This window comes from Aptenodytes forsteri, unplaced genomic scaffold (genome assembly GCF_000699145.1).
Source record: "Aptenodytes forsteri isolate BGI_AS27 unplaced genomic scaffold, ASM69914v1 Scaffold278, whole genome shotgun sequence".
Lineage (NCBI taxonomy): Eukaryota > Metazoa > Chordata > Aves > Sphenisciformes > Spheniscidae > Aptenodytes > Aptenodytes forsteri.
This window is the reverse complement of record NW_008795907.1, coordinates 1,161,949-1,183,209: the sequence shown is the minus strand read 5'-3', so window position 1 is coordinate 1,183,209 and position 21,261 is coordinate 1,161,949. Positions and strand designations below refer to the sequence as shown.

General features: G+C 40.1%; 1 protein-coding gene across 1 annotated transcript in view; it reads right to left on the bottom strand.

Moving 5' to 3' along the window:
- Positions 1–21,261, bottom strand: part of LOC103903132 (glypican-5) — a 395,395-nt gene that overhangs the window by 136,610 nt on the left and 237,524 nt on the right. The window lies entirely within an intron of this gene.

Here is a 21,261-nt window from a genome sequence, read left to right as displayed (position 1 = left end):
AGTGACTCTTTTCTAAATAAATTTAATTCTAAAACCAAATGCAGCTCAAACTATCAGCATTTGGTCTGGAGCTCTGGCATCTATGTCCCAAGCCTCTATTTTAATACTCAGGGGCATGTTCAGAAAAATGGTACAAGAGAATCAGAGCACGCCTTTTGAGGATTCTGAATTTTTTAATATACTGTATTATGAAGCAACATGTCATGTACATGTAGCTCCCAGTGAAACTGTGATTACAATGGACATCTTGATATCTCATATTAGTTATTTAGGAAGGAGGCACCTTTTGAGCTGTTTTCTGGAACCAGAATTGTTCTCATGCTCTGATCTTATTCGTAATTTAGCCCTGAGCACACTTCTGTTAGTTACTTCACTGACTTCATGAATATCTGGCTACTGCCACAGATTCCTATATTAAGGAGACCCAAGAAAGCAAGCACCAAATTATTCCAAACAATGATGGAGTTTCCCCAGAGCCCGTCACAGCTTCCCAGCTCAGGATGTGGCTATGTCCCACCACCAAATCCCAGCCAGAGCTTCCCTGCCCGATAGCAAAGACTGCCCCTGCTGACTTTGAGCTAGCCTGCAAGGAGGACTGGAGGGTTAGTGAACCAAAATGAGAGAGTTGTGTCTTTGCACAGCTTCAGCAATAGCATTCCTCGCCACAGTCTCTCTCTCTGGCTCTGCACAGTGAAAAACTCTTTCACAAAAACCCAATGGAAAGAACGGGCTTCTATTATCAAGCCATTAAATCTGTGTTTAAGAGGATGGCTAACCAAATAACAGACACATGAACTTATAAAAACAATCATGTTTTGACTGGCAAAACACTCAGGAATATTTGGTTAGACTTTGAAGGTTGCTTCAGACACTTTCACCTTCTCCCCATCTTGGGCTTCTTCAAAATTGTCGCAACTCAGGGCAGCACGAATCTGCCCCAGAAGTTAGGGAGCTACAATAACTGGTTTCTCGAGTAGAAGCTCACATCTGTAAGTATAGTAAGCTGTAACTCAGGGGGGTTTGTGTTAGTTTTGTTTTTTTTCCTGTCTGAACAGCTCAGCTTTGCTTTATTGTAAGTTGGGAACTGTAGTTACATGGGATCAGCTTTATGAAGCACATTTCCAGTGTGTATAGTAATAATTTGGCATTGCTAATTATGGTCACACTGTTGGCCTGTGTGAAAGACAGTAGCTATATTCTGAGAGTTTTCTAACAAAGCTCTCTTGCATATGAAGTGTTAAACAGGCTCTGTGGCATCTGAAACATTAATAATTCAGAGTCATTCAGTCCAAAATACAAAACACGTGACTGACAGCTGTCAAGTGTGTGACATCACCCTTCGATTATACAATATAATCATTTATGGTTTAATGATGCGTTCAATAAAATGAACAATCCACAGTAAAGCACAGAAACTTAAAAGTGACATCCAGATAAGAGTTCCTCCTGAGCTGTTAATTTATATTTTCTGGAAGCACTGGGAATTTGCAGTTCTCAGCATAGCAAGGCCTTTCTGAAATGACATTAACTTTCAGCAAGTAGTCATTAACCACACAATTGGTCCAAGATCATACATTAGGCTGCTGTGTACTATGTGAGAAACTCAAATTCTGCCCTGAGAAATATAGAGACACCCTTTTTTTCTTTCAATGAAGTGAAGCTCTTAACACTTCTTACTCATTACTGCATTGGTTATGCAAATACAATAATCAACACATGAATCTTCTATGTTTTGGGCAGATCAATCTACAGTCCCCTAGAAGAGACAGCAGAAAGCAATGGTTGGAAAGGGTAATCACAGGCATATAGAGTTTACTTGCTTATAATTTTGACAATAACGAGTTTAACTGTTCTCACTGTCTAGCCTGGAAAATAGGAAAGTTCATCTACATTTTTATTCACCAAACTGCTGAGTACAACAGGGAAAGCAAAACTGAACACACAGGCACAAATGGAACGAGATGTTTTGTGGGAAGCAGAATTTAGCCTGATTACCTTTGGCTTTGAGTTTTGTGGCTGGATTATCTCATATGTATAATCAGGCATGAGACCTGACTGAAGCTTTTCTTGCAGCTGGGCCACTTGGAGTCCTCTTTCCCATTCCTTCCCCTTAATGTGGATTCTTTAGGACATAAAAACACAGCCCACCCTGCAGCCTTTCTGTCAGCGGGGCACTGAACTGGATCTCACTCTCCAAACACCTATTCTCCTTAAACTTCTAAGGTATTAATTTTTTTTTTTGAGACTTAAACACTGGTTGAAATGACTGACAGGTTCAAAATTTACTGGGAGAACGACCTGAGCTATTTACTGACCTGTTCACTCACTGACAGATGAGCAGGCAATTTCTGATCCACCCCGTACCTGGATGCCAGTCCCATGGAGCGGACAAACTGCAATTGGTGCTGTTCTCAGGCTTCATTGACTGCTTACAAAATCTGACAGAAGAGTAAAAGAAGTTCCCTGACACCGTGATTCAGTTTGGGCATCTGCTGCAAAGATTTCTTTGGCCTACGCCCTAGCTTCTAGAAGAAACGCTTGAGCTTCTGATACATGAATATGCTGAAGGAGCAGCGTTCTGAACAGTGAACTTTCCCTGTTATTCCTGCTGCAACTATTTCCTCTCTTTCTAGATTTTTCAATTGTTATCAAAAGAATGTGAAGAAATTGCAACTATACATGAAAGAGATTGTCCATTTTCTAACAGCAACAGCAATTCCACATTTTCTGCAATGGTGAGAGGAAAAAAAAACAAAGCAAACCAACCATCCAACCCTTTAGCTTGAAAGCCATTCACTTGCCTAAGGAGAGAACCTTACAATCTGAGAAGAGATGGGTGGGAACCTTCATCTTCAAAGAAAATAATGAGCTGCAAGATGCCCCTATTTAAAGATATCACACAAAATTAGCCACACGATTCTCATTTTTGGAGAGGAACTAGCTCAAGGGATGCTGCTTAAACCAGAATTTAAATAGTGCAATCTTACTGCGGAACGAACATCGAATAGGGCAGGCCAACAGAGAATAGCAAGGAACTAATGTGTAGCCCTCTACACTTTTTTAATTAAAAGAATCCAGAGCAATAAATGTGTCTAAAAATTCCCAAGAGGCCTGAAAGAGCTAGATCTCAAGGACAGAAAATCCTTTTCAGATCTGCACCCTTGTAAAGGTCAGCCTTCGCAAGGGTAAAGTTTAAGTCACAAAAATGTTTAGAAACTTGGCATCCCAGAGCACACAAGAACATAAACTCCTGCCTGTAGACTAAAAATAACCACTATCTTTCATTAAAATGCCGTAAGGCCAGTTATGCTGGGTCTTCACACTGGGGTGTGCAGAGCACTTTCATTGTGTATATTAATTCAAACAGTATTCCCAGAAAAAGCCCCAGCCCTTAGCTGCTTTGGAAGAGATGGGGGAAGTTGCTCCCTGCTAATCTTTGTGCAAAGGGCAGCTTTGAGCCAAAACCTTCTGTCTGCCACTGCTACGTACAATACAGTTTGTCCTATAGATCTAGGTTCACATAACCTTGGCAAACTAAGTTTGGGAAGTCATGTTTTAATCCAAAAACCTCAATGGACAGTTTTGTCCACTGCCTTAGTCAAGAGCTACAATTATATCCTCAGCAGCAGCCTGGCAACAAATGAACCTGAGCAACTCCATCAGATGCAGCTAAGACTTTTGTCTTAGATTAGAGCAGTGCTCCGAAAAGTGACATCCAGGCAAAACACTCAATGAGCTTTATAAACCTTCAAGAGAGGATGATGTCTTGCCTAGAATTTGAAATAAAAGTTACTACAAACTACATGTGAAGATGAGCACAGGGCAGGGTGGAAGGGATAGGATGCTGTCTAAGGATCAAGTACCAAACATGGAAGTGCAGCAGGTCTGGAGGATTCATGATGGGAGACACTGCTGTCCAGAGTGAACCCTCTGGGTGGTAACTAAGCATAGTAGATGACAGAAAGAGATATTTTGTGGATGGCCATCAACTTGTCTTCTTTCAGAGACAGAGGAAGAAAAAAATCACATCAGTATGACAGTCACAGGTAACTACACGTACTGATAAAGTTGTCAGTGGCACATGAGCATCTGACTGATCAACTGGCTTTTGATTCTGCTGTCTTCAACTTGTAATGCTCAAAATTATATGCATACTCAAACATATACACGCATACATATATGCCAACACAGTAGAATACAGCTGACAGCTTTCTGAAGGCTACCAAAGTCTAGATAAGATGGAAGCCTGTACAAGCTGTTGTACGTATTTCATCTGATTTCTGTCACATATAAAATTTTGTATAAAGCCACATCAAGGAACAACAGCATCCTAAAATGAAAGACTGAACTGCCACCAAGCACCGTGGACTTGCAGGTGCTAAAGAATATTTTGGGGTGAGAAGTACAGGAGGGAGGGACTGGGAGGAACAAGACAAACAAAATTCTTCCTCAGTATCATGTCTCCAGGGCTGATGTTGCTATTTTCTGTTTAGTCCTGGACTGGAAAGTGAAAATACGGTGTGTTTGAATTCTCAGGATTTTGTGTTCTTTAAGAAATCAATGCCATCTTCCCCTCCAGGAACCAGATGAACACTGCCTTCTCCCACGTCCCTTACAGGGCTTACAAAATGGTGGAAGAAATTTGACTGATTTAACTGCAGCAACATAACTGTCATGTACTTGTAGCTGTCATTGTCAAGGGTTTAATCTGAATCCAAGGACGACTAAGTGTGAATTTGCTAAATCTCCCATTTGCTGCTCTTCCCTCTGTCAGACCCTGAGGTTTCAGCTTGCCTAAACTTGTATTACTGACCACTGTGAATGGCTGACACAACAGGAACAGAGGGGTGCTGAGAAACAGCTTTTCAGGGTGATGCTGAGATTGACCTGAATTCCAGGGTTTGCATTGAAGTACCACACCCCCAAACTGCATCCTTCACAAACTGCAGAAGCATGTCCATACACTCGCCCACACCCACACAAGCATATGGCCTGCTTCACACGCGCGGGGCTTATGCTCCACCCTTCTCCTGTCACCCAGTTACCACAGGCAAAATTAAATGTTTCATTTACAGCAGGGATTGGGAAGAAGGAAGGGATAGAAGAATAAATGAGAGTAGGAGAGAGCTAAAAAGCAGAGTGAATATTCTGGTGCCTTCTCTCATCCTCTACAATCTGTCCACAGTCTTTTTTACCTCCACAGCTAGATCATGCTGGGGACATTCTCTGGGACCCAGACAATAATGCTAATAGAGACCAGACCAGACTTGCTCTTTTTAGACCTATAGAATCCCCTATTAAAAAAGGTGGCTAAAATCTTCCCTAGGACTCAAACTCCTCGAGTATTCTCCACAGACCAGAATTTCCTTGGATGTGAGGCTCCAGCAAAATGATCTTGTTCTTTTTCTCTCTGTGTACCAGCCAGAATGCGTTTTGATCATATGATCTCTCTGAAATTGCTATGAGCCTAACAGCAGGCTGCACAGCAACTGCACACAGTTTAACTCCTGCTCACTAGTTTAACTCCAGTTTGACAGTTCATATTGAACTATTTTAGCTAAACCCAGATTACAGTCATTCAAGTTTTCCCCTGTCTGAACTGAAAAAAAGCATCCACGCACAAAAAAACTGTGCTAGCTTAATCAAAACAGTGCAACACCAGAGTTACAGCTAAAACTCTGCATACAGGCAATTCCTAAGAACACAATGCCCTGCGTCCTTTGCCCCTGTTTATGCGCTTAGTGCATCACTCTCGGGCGCTTCTTCCAAGAATCTTTTCTCAGGAATCAAACTGCCATATGTGCTAACATGTCTGCGTAGTCCAAAAACTTCTGAAACTGGAGTAATCGGCAAGGAGAGAAACTTCCTGCACAGATGAAAATGGCTATGGAAATGTGGTTGAACTCGATCACTTTAAAATGTTGCTGGAGGAGCAGGCTGATAGGCAGACTGACAGGACAGCTTTGGCTTCCTCAAAGAATAAAGCCAAAAATTTCGTAACATTTACTAGAATTGATATGTTGCACAGGGATACTTTTTGCCTTGTTATTAATTATTTACTATCTAATAGTATACCTTAGCATCCAAGATAAGACCATTTCTTACTGTCCTTGACCCTACCAGCCACAGGTTTTACATCACACCTTTAGTTTTTCTTCTTGACTTTTACATGTCGTAATTTTTGCTTTGTACAGTTTAGTATTTCTCTTTCATTACTTTTGTTACTTTTGAAATTGTAAAGTGTTTTTCCTTTGCCACTGAATTGAGATGCTTTATTACCAGCTAATCCCGTTTCCTGAATGTGCACTCATGACTTTCTGGCTTTTACCATTACACTTAGGAGCTAAACAGGAATAATTACTTTTTGAAATAAGAAGTTTAAGTTTTTTCAAAATAAATCCAATACATTTAGTTTTGTTTGACTGTCTCAGAATTAAGTAGCAATTTATTATATTTTGTTTGGATTATTAGTTAATATATGATATTACTGACTCAGAAGTTATTTTACATGTCTGGTAACTGGTGTGCAATTTTCGGTCTACCAAGTACTTGGTAGTGATTAGCAAAGCTAGATGAAAAAAATCTAAAAAAGTATATTAACCAATAACTGAAATAATCTTTACAATAAGAAAGTATAATATTGCTTCATATGGTTCATAAACACTCTAAATGAAGTCCAAAATTGAACTTTAATACTTGAAGTGATTCATTTTACACACCTCAGTTAAAACTTCTGTATCGTGCTGCATGACTCAAAATTACCCTCCAGACTAGAACTTCATGCAACAAAGCTCTTTAATATTAAACTTTTATTTGAGTGACTGGCACAAACGGTCAGCTTCATCAAAAGGTTCAAAGTGCCTGCAGCTCACCGCAGCCTGTGGCCCTCTCCCCTCTCTTTATGACTTCATCCAGCCCCAATTATACAGCCTAAGAAAGACAAATCTCAAGCTTCCATTTACCCTTCTGAAATCCATTTTATGTTATTAGATTCTGTTATTTCAAATGCCACATCAAATATGGTTCAGCATCATTTTACTGCAGTGAAGCACAAGTCATATTTCATTATATTATCCAATAATTACATTGTTTGCCTGCCAGTTCACTCCCATGAACATGTCATTTTGAAAAACTCTGATGTGAGAGGCTCCTCTTATAGACACTGAAAGGAGCAAACAAGACACAGAGCCCTGATGTTGATGATGTTGAGCACTTTTTGATTCTGTTTGCAAGACTGATGTATCGGGACATATGGCAGCATTCAAAACACTACATGCTTCATATCAGTAGGCTACGTTCTAGTTATTTGCTTCTGGCTATTAAAAGCTGTGTTCAAATTTGACTATCATTTGAATCCATTTGAATTAGTTATTAGACATACTTTCGTAACTGTGGAAAAGTCCTCGTCACACAGAAAAAGTATCTTCCATATCAGAATTATTAATAAATTAGAGCTAGAAACCTTCTTTTCCAAATGTTGGAAACAACAGAATGTGTACATCAGTTCCTTTTTTTTCAGTTACACACGTTAAAAGCATGTAGAGGCCTACAATAAATTCATCTTCAGATGTCACTGAACTGTGCAAGACTGAGGACACATTGTGGTTGCTTCAAAACAATTCAATCCTTTTACCCCTGCCTCTTTTGTGGACTGGGTGATGTGGTATGCACACTGCCATGAGCCTGGAATGCATAAACACCTGTGCAGGAGCACACTCGGCACTAAAGCATCAAAAAAGCACACACCTCTACATGCACCTACATACACCGACCGAGTGACCTGTGTGTTTAAACGCCGTACTGAATTGAAGGCTTCTGGTAAGGAGAAAATTGGGGGGATAAATGATAGTGGACTGGCAAAGGTTAATGCTAGCCTTGCCAGAAGACCCTCCCTAGATTCCTTTTATTATCTATGGAGAAGGGTGGTATGGAGTAAAAGCCTTGATGTCGAGATTTTGACTTACCCTCTCGAAGAAGGAGTCTTATTCTCCAACAATTATGCAAAGGGTTTAACCTCAGAAGGCTTACACCTGGCCCTGTATCTCTCTTATTTTTGGGCATGACCCTCACTCAAACATGCATATAATTATACACAGTGTGAATAGCCAATGGAATTATTTATGTCTTTGAAGTTAGGGACACACAAATATTGATTCTGGGCTTGAGCATGGTTATACATGCTGGGTCTTGTTTGCTTTACTAGATCAACGTTACCCTTTGTGAATACTCACCAATGTTTCTATGTTAACAACTTTTTGTGAGCTCTCAGTTGCTGTAAGAGGCAGAGAACCCAGTTTCTGTCTTGCAACAAGGCAGGTACCTTCTGCAGCTGTTTGTGAGCGGCTCATGCTTGCTAAGTACTGGCAACTGTCAAATCTTTGGGGTGGGGGAAGCACTTGCATGAGATTTATGTGATAACAGACTCTCCATGGGATGACTTTTCTCCAGAGTGAAGACTGGTGTCTTTGCACAGCTCAAAAGCGAGCTTGAGGAAACAGTGATTAAAGTGTATAATTTCTACATGTGAAGTGGCACTGTCCTATTCACTGCCTCTCATTTTTCACTTTGCTATTAGTGTTAAGGCAATACCAAGGCTACCCATTTCTGGAGGGAACCGGTGGTCTCCTGGGTGACTGTTCTGCATAATGACAAGTTCATCCATGACATCTGGGACTGGGAATACTCAGCCCCAAATAGATGCACTCCCACGTAACTGCACTGAGGCACAGGCTCATTTCAGATGCATGAAAAAGGCAAGTGAAATAAATGTATTATCTCATTTAAAATGCATACAGTCCCAGGAAGCAGGATAGATTGTAGGTGTCACTAAACAGTGCATAGTAAATAAATCATATTTGCAATGGAAGACACTTCAGCTAGCCAAAGCCTGAGGTATTTAGGGGTACAGAAACTAAGGGCCTGGATGTTTTCAGGACTACAGAGCTCAAATCTCTAAGTGGCATTTTAAGCCATGAAATCACAGTTAAAGGTAGAAAAGGTCCCATCTCTGCTCAGCTACATTTGCAAAGGCATAGAAGCCATGGCATACAGACTTTTACATGCACCTCATTGCTATTCAAAAGAACAGTAGCGAGCAAATGGTTCCCAACTGTAATACCTGAGGCTTTTCGCAGCATCATGTGCACAGTAGTAAATTTTCTTCCAGCCTTAAGTGTGTGCAAATTCTGTGCTCTGTAAATGAGCAGGCTGCCGCCTAACCAGTATTCTCCATTTGTTTATGGCAGTCTCACCAGTGGTAATCCAGGCAGGCTGGATTCACACAGGAATCTGCTTCATGCAAGATATGGAGACATGCTGTTTACTTTTCTTGTCATTTCCTTTGGACGTTTTCCTATAGGAAGCAGGAACTTCCAGGTATCCCGCTATCAAGTTATTATATAACTGCTCTTGCTTTATACACTGGAACATATTTCAGTGTATAAAGGTGTAAAGTACCTATTCTGTGCCCAAGAACTATTGTCTATGAATTCAAGCTAGACCTTGAGAACATTATAAACAGGAAGAAGTGAGGCATTTAAGACTAGTGTACTTATTTTCATAGATGAAGGCAAGCAAACAAACAACAAAGTGGAGGGGCACCAGAGAAGTGATGGAATCTCCCTCGCTAGAATTATGCAAGACTTGGTTTTACAGGGCCCTGGATAACCTAATCTAAGGCCCTGATTTCAACAGAAGGTTGAGCCGGATTATCTCCAGATTGTCTCTTCCAACCTCAAATTGTCTATTACTCTGGTAACTTCTATGCTCTGGTAAATACTGGTAGAAAAATGATAGAACAATCAGAATTAAAATATATGCCTCTGAAAATAGTCTTATTGCTAATGCATTTGAAAAAAATTCTTAATTCCCAGTGACTATTACTTATGACAGCCTTTAACATAAGTGCTCTGTGGGGCTCTCTGCATTTTGTCATTTAAGCACCATGTAAGCCAGTGCATACAATGTTGGCTTGGACCTAAACTTTTAAAGAAGTCTGAGGAAAGTCACTCAACTCAACTGTGTCTGAATGTGCATTTAAGTCACAGATGCACAGTATTTCCCTATCATTATTTCTACCAGTGTTTCACGTCCTGGGTGAGAGAAGCCATTGGGTATCGTAGTGATAAAATGTCACCTCTCAAGGTATCAACCTGGAAAGGCACGGTGGGGAGAATCTGGTTAATATTCTATCTCAGACAAATACACCAACTCTCCAGGAGGCAACTGAACACTAACAGAAAACCTTGGGTCTCAGCCTGTGCTGAGCTGACACCAGACTACTGCCCAGTCCATGTTGCAGCTGAGGTTCCTGAACAGTCACTTTGTAAGAAGATCACGCACCATTTGGGCAGACAGGGTTTCTGAGCAACTCGAGCTCTGCAGGGCCAGGAAAACCTGCTACTTCAGGAAGCCACACTTTTCCTTTGTGAGTGGCAGGGTCCCCAGCTTCTTGGGAAGCCCAGATCTCAGCTGATCCTGGTGTCTTGCGGCTATGAGAAACAGTCCTCCTAAAGCCATTTAAAGAGAGTTCCCACAAGCACTAAGCCCTCTCTGCAACGCACTGCAGCTGCCTGCTCCAAGCACTGCCCAAAGCTCAGACCTGGGCCATGGCTATTTCCTCTCAGGTGCTTCATATCCGTAAGCAACTTCTGCTCCTGTTTGGGATGGAATGCAGCGATCAAGTGACAGAATATCAGCACATCTCTATTTGAAAGTGAGTTTTAACCTTCCTTAAAGATGAAGTCCCTATGTGGTTCCCTGACATACAGACCATCTTCTATGGCTTTGGTGTGGAGTTTGGTTCCGTACTGAGTGCTGGTGCGTTTAACCTGTTATTGATATAACTATCTGATTTTTACCATCCCTAATAATCCAGATAGAACAATGTTTATAGGAAACTATGCTGTAGTCTCCTATGACCAAAGAAATTACTTTCCATTCCTTGGTATGTTCTCCTCTTAAGCCTACATGCTGGCCTCATATCTGCACAGGACTGAATTGAGTTAGGGGCAAACTGCATAGACTGTCTGGACTACAATGAAATCAGCTGATATACTCAGCTGAAGAGCTTTCATAATGCCTTTAAATAATACACCTAACTTAATTATTTGAAAATGGACTTAAACTAGGCTGATTTTCAGAAACAAAACATTTCAATATGGGTAAGAAAGGCCAGTAAAAAAGTAAGAAAGTTAAAGACTAGCCAATGCTCATAAAAGTAACAGACGGTGAAAATTAGACTGCAGTAGGGTTTGTAAAATTCCCACTAAACTTTTTGGTATTAGCTGAACTTACATTCTTTGCAAGTCTCCAAGTCTTGACACAAAAGCAAGAAGATAAAAATTAAGAAACAGTTACAAATAAAAGTGATTTCTCTCCCTACCAGATGGTTCTCCTGCAGTCAGTATTAGCAAACAGGCAGGTAAGACTCAGCCTTTTGTATCTGATGGGAAGTTTATCATGGGAACTTTGACGAGACACATGAATGTACAATATCAAGCTTTTGTAATGGAGAAGACAGGACGTCAGCCACACAGAATTAACGCTATTAATTGATAAGTGTTTCCCTGGAGAAGTGGGGAATAGCTACACTTGAAAGCTGGAAGAAGGGAGAGATGTCTCAGTGTCAGGATGGAAGAAGCCTCCTAGGCCTGCTCGTGGGGCAGAGAGCAGGAAGGTGCCTTCTGTGCTGTGCTAGTACAGCCTGGCCAGCCATCATGCTTAGCACCCAGAACGCTGAGATGCCCAATGTTTTGGGGAACACACTGAAAGCAAGGTCAAGGAGGTCTGTAGCCATTCAAGAATTGCATCATGCTTTTGATAAAAGAGCGGTAGCAACAATGATCGTGCCAAACTGGCATTTGTGTGATTTTACTAATGAGGTTGATGCACCTACATACATCTTGCTTTTTTGATTCCAACTTGGCAGAAGAGCTCATGATGAGATGAGGAAAATGTGAGTCTGATACCCTAGGATCTCTTCTGGATTTGGTGAACTACTCTTAGCATAGCTCTGGGATGTGTGTGTGATCAGGTGGGTGTGAGATGTAATATACTTGAACCTTTACAAGTATTATGTACAACACCAAAGAAGTGTAAGACAGGGTCAGAAGCAAAACAGGTCTATTGTAAGACTGGATTTCTTTAAATTGACAAATAATGCTATTTCACAGTAGCGGTTCTGCCTCAAACAAGGGGATTGTTTCCTTTAGTCTTTCCTCTTTTATTAATTACTTATGAATGTCTCCCTAAATAGAAGAGAAAGGCTATTCCTGACACAGCCTCTCTCCAATGTTCAGGCCTGCTTTCTAAATTCCAAAGTGTAAGGGAACGAACGCTGATAGAAGAGGAATGCAGATCAAGTATTCCTCTGATGCTTGCTCGTGGCCCTATTTTTTCCTTTAGAGACTAGACAGTGACACCAGGAAATTTGCCTAACCTCACCTCACACCTATCATTAGCTCTTCTTTATTTTGTCCTCCAAGAAGTATGTGACTGATCACATGAATACCACCAGCACCAAACTGATTCAGAGGTTTTAGTCTCTCTACACACTGCAGATATAGTGAGGAGACATATTAAAAGGCTGCTTGCCTGAGCAAGACAAGTATGAACCATCTCACATTAAGCTGCCACAGAGGAACCAGTTAAGCAGCCTAAACATGAGGGCTGCAGGTGTTATCGATGACTTGGCTCCCATGCTTCTGGGTTGTGCGGGAAGCATCTGGGAGTGGCATTGGGCAGCTACAGTGGGCAGCCATATCAGGCACCTAGTAAGAGAAACCTCTCAGAGGGACACATGATCTGGGGTTTCTCTGGTCCAGGTCTGATTCATCAACTTGAGCTACAATGCAACCCACATTATTGCTGGAAACAAGTTGTTTGCTTTAACTGGGAAGCAGCAGTATACTTCAGTAGCATTAAGCCACTTGCCGTCACCAGCAGTACAGATCCACTTGAGCTTTACAGACTAAGTTTGGGCTTTAGGTAGTCTTTAGTTTTATTCTCTTACACCGCTTTTTCTCCTGTCTCCTCCCTTTAGTAGTGGAACAGAAAGAGAGGAAAATGACCCTGTTCTTGCTTTTGGCCAATGATCAATCAATTGTTTGAAGACCTTTCCTCTACCCTAAAAAAAACAATGATCAGCCCATAAATCCCTGCTTTTCTTTCCTATTATGCTAAGCTTACCACCTCCAAAAATAAGCACATTATCGTACCTCAGGAATGAGATCAAAAGTAAATACCATAATCACACTTCTAATGATAATAACTTAAAGCAATGTATATGACTTACAATTATTAGAGTGATCAGAAAAAGATGATGGCCTAATAGAACGAAATAAGTATTCGCATAAAAGAGAATTTAGAATTTCGGTATGACAACCTTAATTAATTCAATGATAATTGCTTTCTATCTTTAAAAAAATCAATTAACATCAAAACAAATAGGCTATTGTAGCAGTCAGATCCATGCTTCCTCCCCTCTGCCAACACCCACAAAGGGGCATTTCTGGTCAAGAACAGTAACAACTGTTAACAGTTGTTGAACAGTAACAACAGTACACATTTTGGTTAGCACCTTATACCACAAAGACAACAGTTATTAGAGTGATGCATTTCTCTTGTGGTGGCAAGAAACCACAGTATTTCCATTAATGGTGGAAAAGTTTCCCTTTTGCTGCCTCCACCCCCTGGGCAGCAATCGCAAACTCCAGGGCTGACCAGCTCTTCCTAGATGCCCCTAGATGCCTCATGCCCCCGCCCCCACCTTGCTTTACTGCCTGGCCTTGGGTGCCCACACCAGCCCTTGTACTCTCATGCCCAGCCTTGTGCTCCCGTACCACCTTCCACTGGGTCAGGCCAAAGCAGATCCCTCCAAGGCTTGACCCTCTCTTCACTTGCAGCCATTGCACCAGAGGATCCAAAACACTTTTCAGCTCATCTGTGAAAATAAGTATCAGCTCAGGTTTCACTAATCAGCTGCAACTTGAACGGGACACTCAAGCCAAAGGACAGACTCTGTTGGGTTTTTTTTAAATACAACTCTTTTTTCCAAACTACGTTTTTCTATACATGAAATGTTTTGGCTCAGTTATAGATTGAAACAGTAGCTCTCCCCTCCCTTTCCCTCACTTGGCTCAAGTCACTACTGTGACTCAATATGTGATTTTGATTTATTAAGACTAATTTCCCACAATGAGCAAAACAAAACACATACAATGGCCCATCTGGGCAAATAATTTCTGAAAATGCTTGCAAGACAAATAGCACAGCATACTCTGAGACACAACACATGAATAATAAACGGGCATTTTAGCATTATATATTTGCTAGCATATAGTAAGATGCTGGATTTATGTTGAGGTTCAGATTTGTCTTATTTTAAAATGCTACACTTTGGTTTAGTTGAGCCAGTATTTCACATGACTTCTGTTTCTATTGAAATCTTGATGCTGTTTTTAATACTAAAAAGTCATTTCTCAATTCTAATTAAAATTATTTAATTATATCTCAAGACACTATATTTAACAGAACCAAACAAACAACCTGCAGACCTCAGGCCAGCAAAAGTACACTGATTTCAGCCAGGGATAATATATACCTCAATTAGCAATAAATTACAACATTAACATATGCTCTCTATAAAACAATGCTCCAGTGATGTTTTTTCAGTGGGACTGGACTAGAAAGAGCTCTCCTGTTGTGATTCATGGACAAACTTCTGGTTTTGACAGGAGTTTTAATGCCACAGCAGAACCAAGGTTAGAGCTTCTAAACTCCTTTTCTTTTTAAAACATAAGGGCATATGAGAGAAGAAAACCACCACACACAGCCCAGTGACTGGGGCTGCCAGGCCTTGAATGAGGAGATCCCACATCTCCAGATGAATAGTCTAATGACTGAATTATTATTGGCTGGTCTGCTTTTCTATCTGCCCCTCAAGGTACACGGACAAAAGGAATCTGAGTGCGTTTTTCTTCCTTCATGGCCACATCTCTCTCTTTTCCAGTAAGAGCCCAGCTGAGTCAGCTGTGGCCCTAAGCCTGTCCCTGCTCCTTCCCCTGCACGCCCCCTCCTCACGGATGCTCCCCAGCAGCCTCACCTGGGATGCATAAGTCAGAAATGAGGAAGAGGCACAAATTACTGGTCTCAAAACAACAGCAGTTTGCAGAACCCTAAGACCAGAATTGGATTTTGACAGACTTCAGATGCCCCAGCCTGCTATTTGAATATATTTCCTGTGAATTTTACTCCTTCTAATGGAAGCCCTGACAGATAAATGCTCCTAAGCAATCAGCAACTACATTCTGTTTAATTGCCTGGGAACTACAGCCTTTATTGCAAGAAACACGTCCTAGTGAAGCAACCCCATAACTATGTAGTCTGCTAGATACTACCATATCCTGATGCACTACTGTGTGATACACTGCTTTGCGAAGAGGCCTCTTTGTTGATTTTTATTTCTCTTGGTAACAAGAGTCCCCCAGTAGACAGCAGATGCTTTTTCTCAACTTTGATTGACAAGTCAATGTGAAAATATGTTACAAAAGCAAAAAGCTTCGGACCCAAAGATGACTTGCTAAGAACTATATATAACAGAAATCTGCCAGGTTCTTTAAAGAAACAAAAGAGAGCTAAATTGCTACTAGATTTTGTTTCTTTTTCCCAGGCTGGCAGCATTTATGTATCTTTTCTTGCTTTAATCACAGATATTATGAAATCTGATGTCTTCAAAATTTTTATACAGTCTACGTTACATATGTGTGTATATATGTATTTCCTAAGAAACAGAAAACCATACAGAAGACCACACAGAGAAAGATTATGCTCAGTCTTTGAGTAAGCTAGATTGTTTCAAGCACTGGGATGAGTGTTTCATTGCATATGGATTATGAAAAAGATCATAACTTATCTCAGAGCTGAGCATTCAGCATCTGTATCTGGAAACAAAGAGATGTCTGATTCTTAGCAGGGGAGAAAAAAAAAAAGCCCATGAATCTAATAAGAACAAACATTTTGAAAAAACAGGATGAGAACCAAACTGTATAACTGATGAAGTAATCTGAGATGATAGGGGTGAACAATTTTTATACAGCAGAGCAGGAAATAAATTAAAAAAAAAACGGAGTCCATTTGCTCTATCCTGGCATTATAAGACTTTCACAGAATCATAGAAAGACCTTAAAGATCATCTAGTTCCAACTCCGCTGCCAGAGGCAGGGACACCTCCCACTAGACGAGGTTGCTCAAAGCCCCATCCAACCTGGTCTTGAACGCTTCCAGGGAGGGGGCATCCACAACTTCTCTGGGCAACATGTTCCAGTGCCTCACCATACTCATAGTGAAGAATGACTTTAAATATAATTGTTTAAGGTTTTATTAATTCTATCTTTATTTTCCTTAAGTATATGCATTTCTCGCTGCTATGTATTAATCAGCCAATAACTATTGTATTAATTCAATTATCACTGCTGTTCACATTTGGAGATGAAGGTGGCGAGGGCTGTTATTGCCTTTATAGTGATGTGAATTCAAAAAGGACCAACACAACTGTAGAAGTGTGCGCTTCAATGAAAATCTCTCTTGTACTTGAACTGCAGACAAGCTGATGCAAGATTAATCTTTAAGACTTCTATGACCCAGACCATTCAAAACCTGCACTGAAGAATCAACAATCTCTGTTGTGTTATGGACCGCTTTCACCAGTTGATTGGTGACGTGGATCCTACGTTACTTGCAAAAGATAAAATCAGTCTTGGGGTGAGTTGGGTGGCATCCTCAACAGGCTATGAAGGTGTGCCCTTGGCAGTATCACCGCGCAGAAAACACAGCCTTTCACCTCCTGTATTTCTGTACGGGATTAGCATCATAGAAGTACCTGTATAATAGAGTCTGCATGCAACATATCCTGAAAGCCCTGAAAGCGTACTGCGTGTGCACAGATTGTCAGTACGCTGTACACACTACAAACTAGAACCGGGGCCCAATCACTTCAGTGTGTCTTTTTCTATTAATCTGTGCATCTGCATTAAATTCAATGCCTCAGATTACAGATAGTCTGCTTGGTTAGCCACCGAAGAGAGAATGAATATCTCTAGGATTTCCAGATGTCTTGCTTCACACTTCCAAAAGGGATATGGAGCACCTGAAATCCTGAAGAAATGTCCAAAGTCTCCAAATGCTTTGGATAGAAAAAAAAAAAGGACCTGTTTTAGAAATCCAGACATATGGCAGTTCTGGGAAAGGTGCTCTGTTTTGTAAGGGACACAAGTCTCTGCAGGTTTTGGGAGGTATGTGGGGGGCACACAATAATATTTCTGTTCCTGTTGAGGCTGTTTAAATCCCAAGTACTAGAAGTAATATAGCAACAGTCTTTCTAAGATGACTACCTTTCTTTTTATGTTTGCATTGGATGAAATGAAGAACAGAATATTTTGAGTCTTAGTCCAAGTCAGCTACAAGTTTGGACGAAAATCAAACCAACTTGTCTCCACTTAAATCTAATATAAAAAGTCTATAATGTAATAAATTTTATAGATGTCTAAAAAATACATACACTTTAAAATTAAGTAGTAGTTAAATGATTTATTGTATTATTCTCTATTGTCTAACCCAATTAAATTCACATTCGAGATTAAATTATGGCTAGCTCATATTATTGATAAGAAACATCTCAGTGCTGCTGCTTCAAACTTTGTTATGACGGCATCCTTTGTATATGAATCTAAAAGGAATTCAAGTTACATGCATTTCTTAGTTCAGCTGGCAGATCCATGAGACTTTGGTGGGGGAAAAAAAAAGAATATGTGGGACCAGATTCAGCAAGATTTGCTTTGGCATTGCTCTCATTTTAAGCGCTAAGATATTGCACTGTCTTCTTGAATTACAGCCATGCCCTAAGCATTCATCTCTGACTGACAACAGCAAAACACACTGATTCTCAAAATCTGTCAAGATTAGATTTAGGCTGACAAAAGACAAATAAGTTAAACTTGTATAATACTTATTATATTATAATCCTTTGAGAATGCCCATGCAACCCTGCTAGTAAAGTTATAGTCAAAGCTTTTTCACTTTTTCCTAACATTCTCATTGCTTTTCAATGCAATTGATCCTTTAGGATTTTTAACCTTGGCTTCAGAACCACTTGTGTTTCAACTGTGAAAAGCATTATGCTGAAGAAAAACATTAAAACATATTTAAGTGTGATTACGTGGCAAGAAGCAGTAGTCAAAAAAGGCGCAATGGGGGATTTTATGTTTATTATCAGTTGCAGTTCACATCTGCTCTATTCACAAAAAAAGGGGAGGAAAAGATGTTATTTCTAACTGCTAGTTCTTCAAAATCAATCTGGGACTTCACTTGATCTGTTTTTGCATTACTAAAAGTAAAAGTTACTGTAAATGGTAACTCGGTAGTTCTATTGATATGTGAATCAGCAGCTACAATAAACCCTTCAAATACCTTATCTGCCAGGGATGCAAATAACTAATTGTTGAACAATATTCTCTAAATTTCACTTTACTTTTGGCTTTGCAAAGTGGTTATGAAATAGCCTGCTATTTGCATAATCTTTTTTTTTAAAAAAACAACAACTATGTGGTGAGGATTTAAGTCCCAGATGAAAAAAATGAGGAACTGCTATGATCTCCAACAAACTGATATTTCAGCCTAAATGACAGGCAGAAATGGAAGACAACTTGCGTACAGACTATTTGTAACGTGCTGGAGTTGGCATGCACCAAATAGAACAATAATACATTGACAAGAGTTCTGTTTGTGTCCATGGGATTTAGGATCAATGAAGTTATTAGTCTCTTTACATTTGTGGATAAGTCATAATAAGGAGCTAACAAAGAAATGGCTGCTGTACACCAAAGACTGTCAGTTTTGGATTTAATTGAATGAATAGTTTGCTACTTCTGCATGGCCAGTGACAAGCTACTCTTGCTCACAGCCTTGCACTGCATTGCTACCCCAGTCGCCAAAGGCCCATGTTACCTCAGGCCCCACTGACCCTGCTGCACCGCGCTGCTGCATCCGCAGTCTGGGACTGCCAGCATGGGGGAAGGAGGCTGCAGCAGTAGTTGCAGAGTGATGAGGAGGAGCTGGGGTCCAGCAGTGGAAGACAGGAGGTGGAAGAGGATCTATCGAAGACAGCAGCGATTAGATTTGCTCCAGAAATCATTAAGAATTGCTGAGCTAAGGTACATCTTTTAGAAAAATGAATCCTGCTGATTTGAACATAGCTGTAGTTGACAGTACTCCACAACCTCAGCAAATTGATCTAGCAGCAAATTGTTCTGATTTTCAAAAACATGCACCTTTGCAAAACAATGAGAGAGAGAGGGAGAAAGCCAAGAGGTCCAGGCTCTCTGAGGGATAGATCCAGCATGGCTGGAGCTTGTTTTCTTAAGACAGAAATGTAATTCCATTTAAAAAACTCAGCACATCTTTCTCTTATCCAAGAATATGCTTTCTTCTGGGTAGTTTAGCAGTATTACTTAAGTGGTAGAAGATTATTAGGGCCTAGACACATCAAATCACCTATGATGTACATTCTGTGCATCGCTCTGTTCTCTGCTCTCCAGGCTTCCTGCCTCTCTAGGATTGCTTCTGTATATGCAACTATTGCTTAAAATGGTGTTGCAAATGTCAAACACTTAAGAAGATACAAAGATAACGCCTTATTTTATCACTGTTTAAATTCCATCTTACATATTGCCTCCAAAAAAAAAATATTTTAATGAAATCAATTTGCCTGTGAGTAATGGGATTCTGTATAACTCTTCCTCTATACAGTCTACACACTCTAGTGATGACACTTTAAACTCCTGATTTAATCGGCTTCTCAGTGTCAGGTTTTATTTGTATATTAATATCATAACTGAAATGAAAATTCAAGAAGCAGAAAACAGCTACACATGTTTGATGTTGTATGTGAAAGCCTTAGATATTCAGCAACTTCTTTGATGCTTTGATCTCTGAAGAAATCTTACTAAAATTACGATCAAAGGAATTTATATTATTCCAAGTACTTAAGAACAAACCATCTTAGGGCAATAATCAGTATTCTGTTTAATCCTTTACCCTTGGAATCCATTATTGCTAAGCACCTCAATCTGATGGGAGTTACATTTACTTAAGGATGATAGTCTCCTAAAACAGAAGTAACAAAGCAACACTTGCAACTTACAGAAAGATCTAGGAATTGGATTTTATTTTTCTGACTAAAAAGTGTTCTTTGAAGCTGTTTTTTAAACATACATAACTTAAGAAAGTTGGTATGCAGCTCATTATGAGACCGTTCAGATTTTTATTTTTCTACAGCAGACAAAGAATACAATTCCAATAAACAGCTACTTTTAATTTAATCTATTTCTAACTATTTCCTATTGTCAGTGTTTATAGAAGACTATTACACAGATGGATATATCTAATATTTATAAAGTAAATTAACACTCTACTTTATAACATGCAAAGGCAGATAAATAATGAATTATCCTTTTCATCAATCTGACTACCTAATGTCTATTTCACTGTAGTATTAAGTACCGCATCAGACTGGTTGTTGTAATCCCCCATGGCAAGTTAAATCAAACAGTGTGATACAAAGAATCCCTAAACTGCAGCCTACAGAATAGTAGAACTTTAGAGCCAAGCAAGATTTAACAAAAACACTAATTACTGGTTAGATATAGATTTACCACCGGTGGTTGATGAGAGGTAAAGGAGGGTCATACTTTTGCAGGAGCAAATAAGAGATCAAATCATGACTCCCGGTCACAGCCACAGTCTTAATAACCTCCCACATCCTGACTAAGCAATTCCTCCTCCCGTTTTACCTGTGCAGATTATTTTTCTTCCTGCACACCCCACCTGCAAAGGTGGACTTTAATCTTACAGTGGTTTTCTACTAACTATTTATATCCCCATGCTCCATCACTCTTTAACAGTGAAAGATTACGAGTAGACTAATGTGCAAACACATCTGACTCCGAACACACTGTTGTAAGCATTCTTCCAAGTTGACAAGAAAACATGCCTACTTTAAATGAAAATCAATCTCTCTTAAATCTGTTAGCTCCAGCTCATTTGGACTGGCACTACTTTAAGAGCTCACAAAGAGGTGTGCTAAAGCAGTAATATCAGAGAACCATGCATTCAGCTTTGAAAGACAGCAGATGCACCAGGACTGCAAATGCATCTGAGGAAACCCAAATAGATGATAGAGGCAGACACAGGTTAATCATGCCTCTG